Consider the following 19,797-nt stretch of genomic DNA (forward strand, 5'->3'; position numbering starts at 1 on the left):
ATCCACCTCCCAAACAAATGCCTAAAGCATCATACAGCCAAGAGGATAACACTGCCTGTATTTATATCCAGGTGACAGCAAGTACCTCAAACCTAGGAATTTGTGGGGTTTTTTTCCCTAACAAGGAAAGGGTGAAGTGCATCAAACTAACAACTAAACTGTCTTCATCCAATATGCTGCTGAAAGAGAGGGAGCCATTATCAAGATAAAACTGACTAGAAAAAAAACAAGTATTTGCTCATCAAACCCTTAGTCTGTGTGACTTCCTCGTGAGAGGTTAAAGAACAAAGGATGGTGTGTTTCCAGTTTCCATATGAAAGCTGGGGAAAATTTCATCGTCTCCTAGAAGATACGTAAACAAATGTTGCTTAGCTCAGGGAACATCCTGCTTTTAGCCTATTTTTTTCCTCCAGGGCTTTCACTTGCAAGTTCTACAGTACGTATGTGTGATTTTTAGACAGATTTTTTTTCCCAGATGTTTTACTTGAGATAGGACTGCAGTATAATGACAGGTAACTTTTTGGTCTGGCAGGCATATTGCTTCATTCTCCCTGTATATGGTGATGTCATTTTGTCTGCCTGGCAATGACAGTTATAGCTCTTTTATTATTAAATTGCATGTTCTTTAATCCTGCTTTTAATTTTTGCCATCCTTGAAGCCATTTTTTCATAGGTATCCTTAATTCCTTTAGAGTAGTAACAGGATACTTCACAAAATTAATCACAAATTGCAGATGTTTCTCCCTCTCCCTCCTTTCTCTAAAGGAAATCTTTTGATAATTTGTATTTTGTATGTGAAGATCTTGCTGACAGCCAAATAAAAAAGATAATCCCCGTGGACTAGAACTCCTCCATCCCTGAGTTGCATCTGACTCTCACATTCAGGTTGATTATTCTAGTAAAATGTAGCTCTTGTGGGAAGTCAAAGATGTAAAGAGGGAGAAGGAGATGCCTCTATCAAGTAGCACCAATCTCCCTGTAAGTTTTACGCATAAACCCAAACTCATTTTAAGGGCTCCTTTAATTGGTCATGGTTGAAGGCGGCTTATCGTTACAGTTACATTATAAAACATTTTTCAGAGCACATGGCTGTGGTCCAGACTGTCCAGTATGGACATGCAGATAGGTCAGGGCAGTCCCAAAATAAGTCACTTAGGTGATTTTTACAGGTCGATGGCTTAGTTTGCACAGAGAAATGCACTGCTAAGGTAGTACAGATCTGGCTGTCAGGTACATTGTTGGCTCACATGTGAATTGACTGTGGGTAGAAACATCCCTTAAATGGCACAGAGCTTTGGGTAAATGGTCTTCCCAGAACATAGTGACATCATCAGTGAGGCACATGCCTGCTAAGTGTGATGTCAGCTCAGATGCTGGACATGACCCTTCCATTTGAGCACCGATGCAGTGGCTTGGAATAGCGCGTGGTTGATCTCTGAGCCGGGCAGTTACCTTCTGGTCTTATACATCACCTCCATTTTGAAGATAAGATGGGATTTATTCCTCCTTAAGAACAGAGATCTCAAAGAGGTGTCTGTACCCACCGCTCTTTCGGGAGATGTGCTGCATCCTCTTGTCCCCTCGCTCAGGAAGATCTCTGATGGGAGAGCACCTGGCAGGGAGAGGCTGAATTACATGCTGAACAGGTGCAGGAGGGCAGGCAAATGCGTGTTTGGGCAGCTGATGACCAGATGGTCCTTCCTGTAAAACCATTTGTAGTAAAGTGTGGACAATATCGGCAGCATCACAGAGGCCTGCTGTGTTCCGCAAACCCCGTGTGGGGAGAAAAAGTGGAATACTCTAAGCAGGATTTGCGCAGCGATTGTGGTGCTTTGCAGGAAGCCAGAAAGCACAACAGTACAGGGATGCAAGGGAAGAAAAACTATTTCATTTCCTCATATTATCGAAAATAAGGGGAAAGAACAAGATCTCCGAAGCATTATGCTAGTGTGCTGTGTCACTATACCTATCGGAGGTAACCCTCTGTGTGTGTATTACTAACCAGTTGTGTTATATGGTTATATATTGCAATACTTGTATCTTGAAATTTTGTCTGTTTTCTGGCCTGCAGCCACATATACCTTGGGGCTGAGGAGAAAAAGAATTTTTTGATTGTTGCCACCAGTGGCAGCTTAGTTGTGCCAGGGCAGACAAGCACCCGAGCGGGAGAGGTGGATGCCTGGAAAGGGGTCACAACCATCCGCCAAAGGAGTGTTGTGGGGGCAGTTGTGCTGCCCTGCCCCGTGCGCCCCGTGCAGAGGCCCATGAGCACTTGCAGCAGCGAATGGGCTCACCTTTGCCAGCAGGCACGGAGGGGAGGGGAGGCAGGAGGAGGGTTCCCAACCTGAACTGGCACCGGACCTGGGCTAAACTGCTGCAGGGCTGGACCCTGAATCCAAACAAACAGGTCTCTGTTTCTGGAGTCCTTCCTTCCATTCCTGAATGGCAAGGCCACTGTAACATCTAACCAACATTTTCTCCTAGCCTCTTCCTTGTTGCAGCAAGTCCTGCAGTCCTGGTCTTGCAGGGACTCCTGCAGTTCAGGAAAACCCCAGCTGACCAAGTCCATCAGCAGGTCCCGCCTTGTGCCTCTCCTGGAGCCTGAAACGTTCGGAGCACTTGAACTGGCAGCACGTGGAGGTGAGTGCTTGTCCCTCACTAAGAAGAATGGTCCTGACCTACAGTGCTGCTTACCTTTCAAGTCTAGTCATCAAACAAAAATAGAAAACTTGTTTATTTCATTCCATAATAAAACTTTCAATTCTTATCTCTTTTTTGTGCTCTTCCATCTCTGCTTTGACATGATCCCAGGATTTTCCCTGTCACAGCAGTGCATGTGGTTTTTCTTTCAGTTTATGAGAACAAAAAAGGTTTATGTCCTTTCAGATTCTGTTGAAACAGGGGACTGATGGCAGAGCAGCATTAATGATGGTGCTGGCATTATTTTAGACCACAGAACCACTGGAAAACATGACATTGGCTTGTTATCCCTGAGCAGAGGAAAGAACAATTGCTCCTGGGCTTTGGGAGAAAATTAATGCATGGAGCTTGCTTCATCATCTGCTGTTTGCAGGGAGAGCAATGGTAAGGTTTGAAATGAGATGATGAGTGGGGATGGGGAAATTTGGCAAGAAACCTCTAACATTTTGGGCTGCCTGGTCTGTAGGAAATTCTCATACAACCTAATTTGGGAATAGCAGCCCAAATCTCGCTTTGTAGTCCACAGAACACTTCCCATCTGCTGTACTTCAACACCCAGACACACACCTTCATAAAACTTCAGAAGTGGTCTGGATGTCGTACCGTTCCTGGACCCACAACAAACTTTTCCTAAGTCTGTGTTGTTGGCCTTTTTTTTTTTTTTTTTTAAAGTTAGACTTTCTCCAAGGAAATTGCCTTATCAGAGCCAGTTTTCACATGAGTATGCTGCTTTGCTAGACTTGGGGACAAGAGGCCTGGATTTACCATGGATTCTGGGATGGGTCCAGTGTACTGGAGGCTGACCACTGATGCCTTGGTAATTTGTTGACAGATTGGCACACAGGGGTTATTTTTACTTAGTACGTGAGCAGTAGAAGGCACTACGCTGCATCACTGGTAGCCCACATCAAGAAGAAGTTCTGTGGGAAGCCAGTCAGCCTAGTTTCCTGTGAACAGTAAGAAATGTACAGTACGACCTAGCATATCACTGAATGTCACAGCCCCCTCTCGCACATCCAGTCCCAAATTCATCACCCTTTCCTACCACCTCCCTCCCAATATTTTCAGCTCTCTTCCCCTATTCCTTGGCTACGGGCTGGGCAAAGCCAAGCAGCTTCAGAATATATGACTCACTGTGCTTTCCCGTTATCCCATGCAGGTGCAGGATAACCTACAGTCTTGCTTAGAAGCATCTCAACATTGTCCTCTCCCGGGGGCAGTTAGGCACTGTAGGCTGCTAAGCCCAGGTTTTCCTCTGAACTCCCTGAGAGCTCTTAGCCACCGTATAGGTAGCAGCCTGGACTCCCAGCATTTCCTGCTGAGTACTAGACATGTGGTTCTCTCTGGTCTTCTTTGGCAAGACAAAATGTGTATGTTGTTCCTCTCCATGGAAGGAAATCATTTCAATGACAGCCTCCCACGCAGAGCTGAAACTGAAAATTGTAACCGTTTCTAGAACATGAATATCTGCATACATTTGCATATCCTTATATATATACACACCTAATACAGAAATGTTTGCAGATTTCATCCCTGTGTGGGAGGGTGGCACTTCATGAAACCATTTCACAATGCATCAAAACTTGATAGATAACAATTATAATAAAATAGTTTATGTAGTAGAACTACAGATAATAGTGTTTCTTCTGGAGTTTGGTTAGTTTATAAATATTTTTTATCATTTTGAATACTGAAAATGTTACAGGCAGATCAAGAGTGGCATAAAAAGCAAATCTAATGTCTCCTCTCCACTACTGAGAAGCTGTTTAGCAAATGCACATTTTTTGTGGTCATGAAAGAACTTAGAGTATCTGCCGAAACTATACCCAAAATCCAGCTAGGCCAGTATCCTTCATCTGACAGAGGTATCACCCAGTGCTTTGGCAGAAGTCCCCTCGTAGCAGGCACTGGGGAACAATGGTGGGACAATTTTCTGCTTCAGTCTTCCATTATCTCTTACCATGGTCTTACAGTTTAGCTTTTAAGCATATGCAGTTTTTCAGTACAGTTCTCTTTCAGTTTCTCTTTCCCGTGTTTCTCAAGCAATCCTATGTCTTGTACACAAAATAAATTGTCAAGAGACAGAACTAATATACAAAGGTATAAATTAGCTTTGGAAGCAATTTAAGGAGCATTTGATCAGCTTTTCTTTTGAAATTGTTTCCTTACAGTTGATTTTTTAATGCTCTGATTAGTCAAGAGGACTTGTAGTGTTTCCTAAGTGGGAAAAGATAGTCAATAAAAAGATAAACATCATTAAAGAAAGTAATATAGTGAATAAATTTAAGATACTAGAGACCTGATCAACTGTAACATTTCTACTGACTTTAATGTATGTGAGACTGAACCCTACATGAATAAAGATTTTTTTTTTTCCTCATTGCAAATATTCAGCTGAAGCCACAAGACGGCATGTTGGGTATTTCTCATTTGTAGTAACAACCTCGTTATGCTTTTAGAGTAATGGGAGAAGAAATGTGAAACATTGTCAGACGCAGTTATATTTCTTAGTGGAGAAATCTATCAGTCTTTTGCTTAGTTCTGTTTTCAAAATTTACACTCATAGGTGAAGACTTGCTTCTGCCTATTCATATGGCATTCAATCCTATTCATATATGTTATTTTTATGACTTTTATTTCCACATGAAATTCTAATATGAATAGCATCTAATTTCCATGATCTGTATCCCACTCTCTAATTGCATGTGCCAAACCAAGAGATTGGAGGACTACGTCATTCTTAGTTTCTCCCCAGGTATGCACAGTTTGCTATATCCCTGACATTAAAAAACAATTCCTGGCCAGATATAGCCCATATTTCTTACTCTTCTTATCCAGCCAAGGCTTGTGCAGCTTCCGTACCTGGTGGTGTTTGCTCTTCTACTTGTAGGCTGTATTGCTGTTCTGCAACAGTCACAGAACTGGCACAAAATGCTTCCTTCACATCATCAGTAAACAATGGGAAGAATTTGGAAAATACATAGAGACTAATACTCTGTAATCAATGTTCTCTTAGTTTGTGGTCAACAGTGCTCAGACGGCTGTGTCATATGAACTAAACCACGTCAGTCATAGCTGAAGTGTGTTTAAGAACAAGAAAAACAAGGAAGGGTGCAAGAACAATGAAGATTGTGTGTGTGAATGAATTTATTATAGTTGGCTGATGGTGGGGAATGCCAGTTACTCCATGGAGTAAGGAATTAGTGTCTGCAGAGGACAACAGTAATTAAAAATTTCTTTGGAAATATACACATACCCCTTACTTACTCTGTAAGAATCAACCCAAAGGCGATATATTCACATAGTTTACTTCCTAAAGAAGTGCACAGATATTAATACTCTTAGATGCCAATGTGAAATATTTTTAAAGGCAAAGAAACGTGGATATTGCGTGCAGCCCGAGAAAGCATCAGAGCAAAGACTAAGTGCTGAGGTCCCATTCTGCTCTCCAGGCTGCTGACAGTGCTGCTGTGGGTTCATTGTTACATTAACAAGTGTCTGTCTTCTCCCTCAAAGAAGAAACAGGTATCAGCAGAATTTTGGAGAAATTATTGATCTAAACCCTTACAGTAAGAAGAAAGGATTATTTTCATTGGACATAGAAGACAATGCAAGCTGAAAACCATGAAGAGAATCACTGATGAACACACGCATCCTGGCCAGGACAACACACAACATGAACAGTTTGCACAACTGGAGGCATCTGAACAAAATCTGATAACACTGTTCAGCCGGGTGAAGGTCACCTTGTTTGTGAAGGAAAGAGTGTGTTTCTCAGACTCCCTAGCAGTCAACATCTGCAGGCTATTTCATACAGCACAGGGGCACATGTCAGAAAAAGCTATGTAACTGGGCTCCACTAAAGGCCACACGGAAGAGAGAAACAGAAGACAACTAATAAACTGCATCTATTGGTTAGACTGAGGTGAAAACACACGCTGTTCTCAGGCAAGTGACCTCTTGGAAACAGCTGCTAAACCCCTGATTTTAACACACTAAACCACGTGTGTCACATTCGGACTGTCTACAATGTGTGGATACTTTGTCAGTTCCTACACGTCTTCTTCAGAACAAGTATGTCTGCGTGTGACCACAATAAAATTTCTTCTCAGAAGGAGCAATCTCATCAGTGCTTGTGCAACACCTTAGGCTCTTTTAACCACTTTAAAACGGTTCGTTTCTGTTACACTCAGTATTTTTTCTCATTTTTTACCCTTCCTGGAGAATGCTTTTTTGTCAGGGTTTCATTAACATTAAAATCAGGTTAGTTGAAGGAGGAGAAATCCCATTTCATCTTAATTTCAATTTACTATCAAGTTCTTTGTTCTTCTAATAACAGCCAATATTTTTTCATAATGTTTATGCTAAAAGTATATTTTAAACAAATTGCATCTATGGAAGTTGTATATCTTTGAAAATTTAAAGGAAAAGAGTAGGACTCCTCACAGCAATCATTCACTAATAACAAAGCTTCAAATTCTACCACCCATGTAGATTTCATCTATTTTTAAATGTTTTCCTTCGTTCACATTTGTAGTAATAAAAGTAAAAATACTTTAAAAAAATTGTTCTCTATTTTTAGTTTACTAAAAAGGGGCTTTTCCATAGCATAAAATATGACCTTTTGCTTCTGACCACAGATGAAAGATTTTAGGACTTCAGAACTTTTAGGCTTTAGGATTGAAACAGAAGGCTGTACCTCCACATACATAAGCCCCACAGCTAAAGAAAGGTGTGTAGAGCACCCAGTGCATGCATTTTCAAGCCCAACTGGTACACACCAACTGGACACCTCTCAGCTAGAGACAAGCTCTGCAGGCTCTGCAGTCTTCACCCTGGTTTTCTGAGGGGCCAGAACTTCTCAAACTTCATGAAATATTGCTGGCTACAAATTGGCTTTAGCTGTAGCTCAGGGTCCTGCTGCCTCCTCCCAGATGTTTACCTCAGTGCGCAGGGGACTCACTAATCCTCTTGTTGTAGATCCCCTGCCTGAGCGGGCCAAACTGTCCATGAATCCTCAGGCAGCAATAGCATTTTTCTATCATCTGTCATTTCTCAATCATCTGACATTTCTCATACTGATGGCTCTTGTAGCATTTCTCACAGACAAAGTAATCTGGAAATATGCATCAGGCTGTTTTCTAATGCCTCCAAACTGCTTTGTGAATTAGGTAAAGTAAGAGTACTAGTCTTCAACCTAAGAGATACAGAATCTAAGACACATTTAGTCTCAGCCAGAAATGGGATTGGAAGCAGGAAAACCTGATTACCTTCCAATTCTGCTCCCCTGATGCATATTCTTGGGGGCTGTGATTCCAGGATGAGTCACGCCAGAAACTCTCCTGTATCTGAGACAGCTTGATGTCATAAAGGGTCAACAAAGTGAGACAGCTGCTCTCAAGTGCAGGAAGCAAGTGTTTCCTTGAACCTCAAAATCCATGACACCTTCTAAAAATAAATACAAAGCAGATAGGTATTTCAGAAAGAATAAAGGAGCACAAGGCAAACGCCTTCACCTTAATCCAAGCTCCAGGGATGCAGGACTTGATAGTAAAGTGTTCTTTAGCAGCACTTCACCTCTATAAATCTGATACCACTTTAAAAGGAGGCCAGTACATTATCTTCATCTTATAGATGGGGAAACTAAGCCCTTGGAGGTGAAATGACTTGGCCAAAACCAGACCTGGGTTGGATTAGACCCACTTCATCCAGACAAAAAAGCTGTCTGACTACAACCATCAGACATATCACAGGAAAGTACCAGAAAACCCACATTACATGTGTTGACAAATCTGCCTGTTCACAATATTGTGTGGTGCAGAAGTGAGGTTGATGCAATTGGTAAATTAAATGTTCAGTCCAAAAAAAGCCATTGGAATTTATTTTTTTCTTTCCTTTCATATGATACAAGTAGGTTATGGAAACATGTGCTACAAAAAAGATCAAAAAGCTCAGAATTGTAGTTTTAAATTACATCATCAATGTCATGCAAACCACCCTGAAATTAGAGAGCCACTTAAAGAGCTTAGTTAATCTGTCATGGGTCTGAACGCTGCAACTTGAAGGACATGAAACCTTGTCTTTATCGAAATGCAAGGAAAGAAAGTCACAGAGAATATAATAAACTTGTATAACACTGACATGAATACATTTCAATACTGGTGTGACACCCAGGGAAATTTGTTCCTTGGTTATCTGAGGCGCAGGCAGTGAAATTCAGCTGAAACCAGAGGAAGCTGTGAATTGCTTGCAATGTTTTGACTTACAGGCGACTTCAGAATCATCAGGGAGACAGAAATATCCACTGCTGATCTTAAGAGATTTCATGGAAAGCAGCCCCAAACTAGAAATTAAACTAAGTATTTATTAACATCCAAGTCTAATCAAACTAATAAAACACCCTCTCCCACGGAGATAGCAGAGGAAGACACATGTGCAACAACACCTTTCCATCAGACATAATTTTAACCCATTTTTATTTTGCATTCTTCAGTTGGTTAAAAGTCATACTATCATCATAAGTCTCCCCTGATGAAGCATTCAGCAGTACGTCTTAGCATTCCAATTAGGATTTCTACTGACTAGGATGTCAAAAGGATGACATTTTACATAGCCGCATGATTATCGGAATTTAAGAACTGTTGTAGTAGGTAAGATCTAAGATTTGTTAGAACTATACCTTTAAATTATTTGACATCGCTTAAAAGTACACAACCATTTTAATTTAATCTTAACTACTGTTAATTCACTTATTAAGAGCTTTCTGCTAAAGCTGACCACTTGTACTGCATAATAAAGAGAATACCAAAATCTTATCTGGCATTAAAGAGCTGTCATGGACATGAATGCTCAACGCATGGATATTAAAGACTATTCCTATCAGACTATATGATAAGAATACATAGAGATAATGGCTGACCTTGGGTGTGTCATTTAAACTGTAGATCCAGAGATGATCTCACCTCATCAGAGTTGTAAGGACAACATTGCTCATTACAAATTATCCTTTGGAGAGCAAGTAATTATGTCCTGCCTATCACTAGACTATTATTAAATGTGCTGTATTAACACCACAACATTTAAATAGAACCCTGAGTCTAAATTATGCTGACACAGAACTATTCAAGTGGTGCACTGGACACCTTATTTCAATAATCTGCGTGTTCCAGGTCATTCCTGCAACTGGTCTGATTAAGAAAGGCCCCTTCTGCACACCATCCAAGAACATTAGCAGGGTCTAGCAATGTACTAAAGCTATTAGCATGAAACAGCAGTTGCTACAGCGTGACTTTAAAGTTTTTCTTGCCTTTCCTGCAATAGGAGAGGTATGTACCACCCCATACCATAGGCTCTGACCTGCATTTTTTAAGGAACAGAAACAGTCGGTTCTACTGCTCCATGCACGTACTTCTGTCTTCACAGAATCAGGTACTGAAATTTAAAAAAAAAAAAAATTTTTTTTTAGATAATGATCCTCTTTAGTAGACTCAACTTCACATATAAGATATACTTACATCTACTTTTTTTTTTTTTTTAGACTAGAATCTCTCTGCTTTCTTTTTTATTCATTATTTTATAGTATTCAGTAACATGCTTCATATTTTTCAGGAGACAAATCCCTCCCCCAAAGACTTGCAGTGCATACTGGAACTCTGCATGGGAGTAAAGCCTGAAAATAGACCATCTTTCTGCACTTCAAAGGCCGTAGAATAATCTGACAGACAAGTGACATTAAAGAATACAAAATGAAGATTCAGAAGCAAAAAATGAGTTATGGAAAGTAGATCTTGATCTTGCAGTCAAACAAATGGACACTGTATAGACAATTTTTAGAAATGAGACATAGGACTTGTCTTGGAGTCTTTAACAGTTTTTTTTATTATGACAGACTGTCTTTAAATCTGCCCTGTGATTTTTATATGATCAATCTTTTCCTTTTTCTTCTCTGTAACTTCTACACCTGCTAACTAGCTGGACTTTTTGTTCTATAACCTTCTCCTTTCACTTACTAAATAAAAAGTTAATTTCATATTCAGTAAATTAAACACATGGCTTTCCGTGTATGTCTTGGAACAGTATACATTTCTTCAAGAAAAATATGTTTCCAGATAAAACATCAGAATGAAATAAACAGAAACAATGTGCCTTCGGGGAGTGTGAAAACACTCCAGGGCTGGTTATATTTGCCAGAACGTTGAACGTGGACTCATCAGATTGATTAAATCTGTCACAACAGCAATTCATTAAGCCATAAAAGAGAAAATTCAATGTACTTTCTAAAGATAGAAGTCTATTTTTAAACAATCAAAACAATATTGCTTTTAGAAAATCCTTGTTGCTTTACTGTAGTAGTATTTTGACCAGGATTTTGACGTCAAAGATGCTGTAGTAATAAAAGCACAGACATTGCAATGTTAATTTTTCTTTTTTATTACATGACGTATCTATCTGGGCCCATGTCCATAAAGACAAACATGCCGGGTAAGGAGTAACCAGTGCCATACAGCACAACACGGAGAGGAAACAGCTGAGGGGCAAAGGACCAACGTAGAATCTCTATGGAGATAAAAACTCTTGTTGAAAAGCAATGCACTTACAAGGTGGTTTCCACAAATACTTCCCTATTTTGTGAAAACCTGATCTGATCTGGGGGAAATTCCAGAGTCAGCCTGAAGCGAGCCAGTAAAAAGTTGAAGCAAGCTAGTGAGCTGGAGGGAATCCCAGACAGCCAGATGCCTGTCCAGAGAGATCCTGTTCTCTTGAACACACTGCGTAGGGCCATGCTGCTCTTCAAGAGCTGGAAATTCTTGGAGTCAGAGCTCATATTCTCCTGACATCACATTTCCTGTGCAGTATAACTGCAAATTTTGTACACAAAACAAGGAAAACATCACAGCAACCATCACTCACTTCATGCTTCAAGAGGCAGCCACCCAGAAGATTTTTTTAGCTGCCAGATGTAGCCACTGGACTGTGAGCACATCCAAGTATGTTTCTCCTCAAGTGATCGATCACAGATGGGCTGAAGGAAGAGATTATTTTTTTCTTTTTTACAGCAAATCTCTTTTCTCATTTCTTGAGTATCCAGTGGCTGAGGAGAAACATGTTTTCCTGCAGATATGAGCTCAGCTTGTGAGTGCTATGGACATTCTTTTATTGATAAAAGACTCACTACTCTCTAAAAATATCCAGCTTTTGAAGTAGAAATGATCCTTCTTCAACATCTCTGGACTTCAGAGAAACTCAGAAGCCAGTATGATTTGCCATGACCCCTTCCCCTCAGTCTCCCCTAGTATGAAATTATCTTGGAGGAAAAAAAGGAAAAAGGAATATTTAAAACGTTTCTCCTCAACATTTCCACTTCTCTGAGGAGGATTCTACCAAGACAAAAATAGGTGGTATTGGCAGGATGTTTTGTTGATTGAGGATGCCAATTAACTCAGACACCAGAGTGAAAAGAGTAGGCTTATTTTACTGCTAATAATTAAAGGATATAACCAAGTAATAGAAAATAAGCAATAAGAAAAATACAGAATAGTACACTTAATTATTACTACATACAGTTAATTATAAAAAATAAGAATAAGCAAGGTAATGCACCTAATCATTACTACATGATGGGGAGAATAGTGATTAAGAAAGATCCATCACCACTTGCATATGTTACCATCATCCAGATCCGCAGTTGCTGGGGAGCCCCAGTTGCAGTGAGGATTTGAAGAACCTTTCCCTGCAAGTGCGAAGTCCTACATGGTGTGTCCATCCGTAGGTGAGACATCCAAAGTCGCAGCAAGAGGGTCCAGCCTTATATACCAAAAATCGGCAAGTCAGAATGACTTGCACTTTGCTTTGAGTGGAAACATGTGGTTTCATCCTCCTTTGGATTCCACCCAAAGCTTGACCAGGGCTCGGGAGGGAGAACCAAGAGAGTTTCTAACAAGGCCAAACACTTGGGTTCTCAGCCTTGAACAAGGCTAAACAAGGAAAGTTGGATACACATTCTCCCAACATTTCATCCTCACTACTGATTATACTCTGTCTAAGCTACATCTTTCACTAGTGAGCTTAGATATTTCATTAATGATCAGATACTAATAATAAATGCTAATGGTAATACAGATTTTACTAATTAACAGATACTAATAATGGATAATGTTTGGTTGTGAGGTTCATCTAGAGGTCAACTTTGTTTCAGGGCCTATTATTCAGGCCCTAGCACTACATAGGACCACTGCAGACTTTCAAACAGGTGAGATCTAGCATGCAATTATTAATTGCTCCTCATCATATGGGGCATTGAAAAGATACACACTGATTTATTTGCACTAGTTTTTAAACAGTACTACAGAAATGAGAAGGCAAAACATACTGAGGAAAAAAATCTCAAAAGCTATGTATATATAGATACACTTTTGTCTGCAACTTGTCTGAAGCTTGCAATTCATCAGCTAGTCTTTAACCTGCACTCTCTGCAAGATCATGATTTCACTAGGGTGAAAAAATGGGCTACATGAATCACAGTTCCTATTGTTGAAGAGCTAAAATTAAGATTTGTTCTATGTGAAGCCAAGATCAAAAACTGTCCTAGCTTTAGCGTCTGTCCTGTCGTTTATCCAGTCAACAAAACGTTTTTAAGCTTCACAGACTACCTTTTGCACAGTAGCACACAAAACAGTAATAACAATGGAGCTCAGTTGTCCCTCTTTGTATTTTCTTTTTATATTTCTCCCTAATCTTTCAAATTTATGATTTTGCAATTGATTCTACATCTGATTATTGCTCTTCTTCTTGGCTAGATATCAAGAACTACTGATATCTAAGGCTGGTATTCTTATCCTCAAAGCCTGAGTGAGCCAAATGGATGACTCACAAAGTTCCATCTAACAGTCTCTCTGTTCAAAAAGCTCAATCTTAGAACGAGATATATTGAAAGGAGAAGAGTCAGGCTGAAACACAGACATAGCCTTAAATAGATGAAAATACGCCGTGAGCTTGGAATGTGCAAAGCATTTGATTTTTAAGATCTCTTCCATGCTTCCATCAGAACCATATGGAGCTTCCATTTCCTTATATTCTACACCTACACTATCCTACACTATAATCCACACTAGAATATAGTGGCCAACTACATGCAGTAGTTTAAAACGTAATTGTATATATGCATATTAGCTCTACAGTATGTTGTTTTTTTCTCCAAGCTTACACAATTATGACTGACAGCAAAGCTCATTGAAATGTATTTAGTCATTTGCATTCATCTGTTTAATTTATAGTTATCTCCCAAGTACTCATTTGTATTTACAATTACAATGCAGATTTACTAATAGCTCTCAAGAAAACAAGCCTGTTGGTGAAGCGTCATCATGTGCTAGGATGTCACTAGATGATGCCAATTCATAAAAGATGGAGATCACTTTTTAGTTTTCAGAATTTCTGTCTTAATTTTCTGCAGTGCAAACACCACCACAATCTTTTGATTTCAGTGTATTTCAAATGCTCAGCACCTACAGAAATTAGACTGCATTATCTGGGATGTCATAATGTTGATAATTCATCTAATACCAGGTGCTCAGTCTCTGCATAGAAGGAAGAACCAAGAAACTGGAAGAAAAATTTACTACCTCTAATATCTCATCTCTCCAGTCAAGTTGCTGTACAGAAACTAGAAGTTATTGAAAATTCAGCCTCACCTATAAATCTTGCTCCTTTTTTACTTTTAAATCATCTCCGGAGTGACACTATAACTGTTTGCCACACGGGCCAGGCAGTAAGTGCTCCAAGTGTAAGATACACATGACTCATGCCACTCCTGGGGCAAGCCCACGGCTGTCGATCAGACTTCCAACTCCAATGACCCTACAAGGCTGTCAAACATCTAATACCCATTTTGGGAATGATGAGATATAATCTTGTTATTCCTATGTACATAGTATTTTCAACTACAGTTTAGACAGCCTTGTCCCTAACAACTTTTTCATTGCATAAGGATTCTTTTTATAGTATCAATTCATTCTGTCCTGTATAGTTTAAGTTTTGTAAATGCATAAATTAATGTATTATGTTCAAATATACATATAGTTTTAATATTAACATTAAAAAGGTTTATCAAAGCAGAATTAAAATTGAGCTTTGAATAACTCTAAACTTTCTGATTTTCAAAGGCTGGGGCTTGTTGGGTTTTTTTGTAAAAATATTGCATTTTTTAACACTTTGTTGAATTTGTTTGCGGGGCTGTATTTTTCTTTTTAAGTAAAGAAGAAAAATATGAGGAAACCCTTGGTATAGTTGTAGATTCCCTATTACAGATGTTATTTCATGTAACGTGATGTTACTATGGCTTGGTCTCTTTTTTTGGATTGAAGATATGAGAACTTGAGCTAGGCAGGAATTTTTCTACACAAAGCACATTGCTGAAAAATACTCATTAATTAAAAAAAATGCTGAGAATTCATTTTTTAAATGTCTAACTTTTGTACACGCAGGTACAAGATGCCTTTAGAGTCAATGAGGAGACACAAATGATCCAGAAAGTGATTCACCTCCTTCTAACACAGGCCCTTCCAGATGGTAATTCAGCTCACTGCAGTCAGACACCTGTCTGAGAACAAGACAAACCACCTCCAGGAATGTCTATTTCTCTCCACTGGCTATCAAGGGTAGACAGGGTGACTGGCTCGTAGCTCAAGATTTTTTTAAATCTGTGATAGAAATTCCATCTAAAGTGTTAGCTGAAATAACAGTGGTTAAGGTTAACTTTTCAGGTTCTGCTACTCTCTGCCAGCCAAGGACAGCAGGTACCACATTATTTGACCCCATGGGCTGCCCAGACTCCCCAGCCTGGAGAGGCAACTTGAAGAGTTGAGTTTCACAAACATTACTGAAATGTCTATTTCCCAGGAAGTTATATATATATTTTTTTTTTCTGAAGAGCATGAAAACATTTGAAGCACCAAGGTTTCTTATGAATCAGAAATTCTCAAACTCAGCAACTCTAACTGAAACCCAGTTTATTTCTGGACTTTGATAATGAGGCATTAGAAAAACACAGCTATTTTATCACCTGGTTTCAATCCACTTAATAACTTTGCACCTGATACATTCTCCCCCATTAAGTCAAATTTATGCTAATACTGTCCTCATTAGCGAATACTATTTAAAGCTGGTTTATGGAATGATTTCTGAATAAGGTAGGTGTCTAGAGTCAGTGAATTTTAGCCAGGAAGATTATATTCAGTGAATTTCAGCTATCAGATTATAAGAAAACATGAACTTCACAAGTTATCATAGAATCATCGAATACCAGGTTGGAAGGGATCTCAAGGATCATCTGGTCCAACCCTTCTTGGCGAAAGCACAGTCTGGACAAGATGGCCCAGCACCCTGTCCAGCTGAATCTTAAAAGTGTCCAGTGTTGGGGAAACCAACTTGTACCCATTACCTCTCGTCTTTTTCATGTGACTCTTTGTAAAAAGGGAGTCTCCATCTTCTTAGCAGTCACCCTTTAAATACTGGAACATGGTATCTATCTATAGGTATCCCTGCAAAACAGTGGAATAGTCTACAAGATGATAAATAGTGACAGCTAGGGAGAGGTCTTTTTCATGCTGGGTAAATCTGTGCTTTTACTGAACACAACACAATCTCTAGCATTGAAAACTGCAGAACTCCAGTATTTAAGTATCTTTATGGAAAATTCAGTTAGCCACATGAAACTCACTCGATTCTAAAGATACAGGTCTTGAAACACAACTATGTACTTAAACAATTCCCAAACTGGATTGTATAGGCTGTGCTCTGCAGGCCTTAATGAAAGGTGAAGCAAAGGGCACCAAGCTGACGGGCTCAGCACAACTGTGTACCTTCTTCTGAAGGAGACTTAGGTGGCAACATCTCTGGCCTCTCTGCACTATATTTCATGGTATGGTGTGGGCAGAACTTAACTCGTTCTATAAATCACACTGTATCCTGAAAGACATATTTTCTTCCTTTTTTTTTTTTCCTTCTGAAAAATGCTTCAGGCGCTAACTTTGCATCTACAACACTCTGCTTCTCTTTAGGATCTAGAAAAAGCAACAAAGGCACAGAAGGGATACATTTTTGTCTTAGATTCATTTGAGCTCTCAGGGAAATACCTAATAACACACTTACAGCATGTTGTTTTTAAAGCACTATCTATTAAAATATTAATAACCTATTCCTCTCAGCCCCATAGTGAAGCAGGTGATTTCATATTTCTACTACTTTACAGAAGCATGGATAAGTACTTTGAAGGAAAGGATAATTTTCAGAGCTGAATACAAGAAGCAGAAATTCATGCTTGACAGTCAGAAGAGGATATCCCACATCAATCCACCCAAGCACGCACACAAAGCGAGAGTTAGACCCAGGAAATACGCAATCAGGACATCTAGTTTTAAGGCACTAAGGGCCAAAGCACACACCAAACAATACACTTTGCACTTGTGTAGGTTTTTTCAAGCACAGGAACTGGATCAGTTGGCACTTTTCATGGCAAGTATCCCTGCATTCATTTTAGAACCAGAGAAACTGATGCACATTAAACCGTTCACTCAAAGCTATTTGCTATCTTCTGGCAACATGTAGAGAGTTACAGACTACATGTAATTTCTAGGTCAAGTCTGTTACAAAATCAACTACTATTTTCTTATAAAATGGCAGTGCTGCTGCTTACCTAGCATATGAGAGGCAAGTTCATATCCTTTTCTCTCTCAGGGAATTCCTACGACAGCACTTGTCTTTCTGAAAAGCATTCTGCTCCTCAGAGCCCCGGGATGATGGCAAGGAGTAGAGGTATTCGCATGCCCTTGTAAAAAGTCCCTCCCCAGCTTTCCTGCAGGCCCCCTTTAGGTACTGGAAGGCTACTATAAGGTCTCCCCAGAGCCTTCTCTTCCCCAGGCTGAACAACCCCAACTCTCTCAGCCTGTCCTCACAGGGGAGGTGCTCCAGCCCCCTGATCATCTTTGTGGCCTCCTCTGGACCTGCTTGAGCAGGTCCATGTCCTTCTTATGTTGGGAGCCTCAGAGCTCGACACAGTACTGCAGGTGGGGTCTCACAAGAGCAGAGTAGAGGGGGAGAATCAACCTGCTGGCCACACTTCTCTTGATGCAGCCCAGGATACGGTTGGCTTTCTGGGCTGCAAACACACACTGCTGGGTCATGTTGAGCTTCTTGTCAACCAATACCCCCAAGTCCTCTTCCGCAGGGCTGCTCTCAATCCACTCATCGCCCAGCCTGTATTTGTGCTTGGGATTGCCCCTACCCATGTGCAGGGCCTTGTACTTGGCCTTGCTAAACTTCATGAGGTTTGCACAGGCCCACCTCTCAGGCCTGTCAAGGTCCCTCCAGCATGTCGACCACACCACACAGCTTGGTGTCATTGGCAAACATGCTGAGGGTGCACTCAATCCCACTGCCTGTGTCGCTGACAAAGATGTTAAACAGTACCAGTCCCAACACCGACCTCTGAGGAACGGCACTTGTCACTGCTCTCCACTTGGACACATTGACCACAACTCTTTCAGTGTGACCATCCAGCCAATTCCTTATCCACTCAGTGGTGCCTGTTAGGTGCTAGCTTAACTAGTAATTAACTTGATATGCAGTATTCTCAGTTCTTTCAGTTGTAACTCTTCCAAACTTAGGGGATAATTAGTTTACCATTAAATCTGAGAAAGATACAGAGAATGATTCAGTAATTTAATGGCTGACAGAGAAAAGACCTGAATTTACATCTGTCTCACTTAAGTATTTTATAGGCTATATATAGGCTTCAGCTCTTTCCAGAAGGGTTGGATGAGAGGGAAAAAAAATAAAGTTAGAATTGAGCTGACAAAAAGGATGTTACTGGTGAACAGACTCAACAGAGTACTCAGCAGAGGCAAAGGGATCTAATACAAAATGGAGAAAGGGGAGACTAGAGACATGGTACTTAAGAAGGGGAAAGTGTAGTGGTGTGCAGCCTTGGTCAGAGAAAATCAGCCTGGGCTATGCCTTCTGCGGGTACTTTGGGTCTAATACACAGAGTAGCCCCGGGATCCAACTCTGCCTTCCTCAGAGCCTCACACCACCTCAGCGGGGGTGAAAATGCACCAATCTCCTCATCATAAGGCCTCTGCTCCCCATAATGCTCTTTCACAGACAGAAACACATACTCTCAGAGAAAGTTCAGAGGAAAATTAATGCTATGGCAGTGCCCATTCAGTGAAGAGACTGGAACAGCTTTATTTTTTCCCCAGTGCTGGCCTGGAGAACGACGCCTGCCCCAAGGACACAAGACTACGTAATACCACCGACACTGGCAGATCACTTGGCTGTGTGTTTTGGGGTGTTTACCACCTGTGGGGTGCCACTTGGAAAAGTACAGACTGCCCGATACCCCCCATAGTCTAAGGGTAAAATAATTGCTTTAAACAGCAGAAGGCGCAGACCCACCTTCCCGTGGATAGAGAGCTGAGTCCAGTCCGACCACACCGAGGGCAGGTGGGCTACCGCAGGCATGTTCTGGGGACCCCGACCCCGCTGCCTGGGGTTCCCCTGGGGGGTGAGGCGAAGACAGGCGGGTTTGAGGCCGGCGGGGCCCCAGGGCGGCAGCACGAGCCCCTCACAGCGAGCCCCGGGGCTACGAGAAGGGCCCCGACGCGCACGGCACAGGGGCAGGAACAACGCAGCTGCCTGAGGAACGTCCCGCTGCTCCCGGGCTCCGTACCCGGCTCACGGCCGCTCCCGCCCGCCGGCAGCCGCGGGGCGGGGCGGGGCGGGGCGCGCCCTCCCTCAGGCCGCTCGCACAGGTGCGGCAGCTCGCGCCGAGCCCCGCCCTCTCTCCCTCCCCCCAGTGCTACCTGGAGGGCGGGGTCACCCGCCGGCGGATGGATATCACCTGGTCTCGCGAGGTGACCCTTAGTCCTGGGCATCCCTCCGCGCCCTTCCACAGCCACGTCCGGGCGGAGGCGCCGCTTTTTTAGCTCAACCCCGCGAGGAAGGGCGGTACGCGGCCCGGCGTTAGGACCCGGCGGACTATTTTTCACCGCCGGCGCAGGGCTGCCGTGGCCGGGGTGGGAGTGTGAGCCAGGGAGCGAG

The 19,797-nt window shown here is 41.5% G+C and overlaps 2 long non-coding RNA genes across 6 annotated transcripts; one reads left to right on the forward strand and one right to left on the reverse strand.

Annotated features, from left to right (window-relative positions):
* Positions 1 to 2,188: 2,188 nt before the first annotated feature.
* On the forward strand, positions 2,189 to 11,118 carry LOC141940637 (uncharacterized). The gene is made up of 2 exons (XR_012628046.1): positions 2,189 to 2,640; positions 10,309 to 11,118. It is a non-coding gene; the product is annotated as an uncharacterized LOC141940637 (long non-coding RNA).
* Positions 7,142 to 19,642, reverse strand: LOC141940635 (uncharacterized). 5 transcript variants are annotated; one of them, XR_012628044.1, is made up of 4 exons: positions 19,153 to 19,642; positions 12,301 to 12,504; positions 8,967 to 10,131; positions 7,142 to 8,148 (listed from the first exon to the last, which is right to left on the reverse strand). It is a non-coding gene; the product is annotated as an uncharacterized LOC141940635 (long non-coding RNA). The 5 variants fall into 5 exon arrangements; XR_012628042.1 differs by lacking the exon at positions 7,142 to 8,148 and having other exon boundaries at positions 8,554 to 10,131; positions 12,368 to 12,504; XR_012628043.1 differs by lacking the exon at positions 7,142 to 8,148 and having other exon boundaries at positions 8,554 to 10,131; positions 12,352 to 12,504.
* Between the last annotated feature and the right edge of the window lie 155 nt (positions 19,643 to 19,797).

The sequence above is a fragment of the Strix uralensis genome, chromosome 3 (assembly GCF_047716275.1).
Source record: "Strix uralensis isolate ZFMK-TIS-50842 chromosome 3, bStrUra1, whole genome shotgun sequence".
NCBI lineage: Eukaryota > Metazoa > Chordata > Aves > Strigiformes > Strigidae > Strix > Strix uralensis.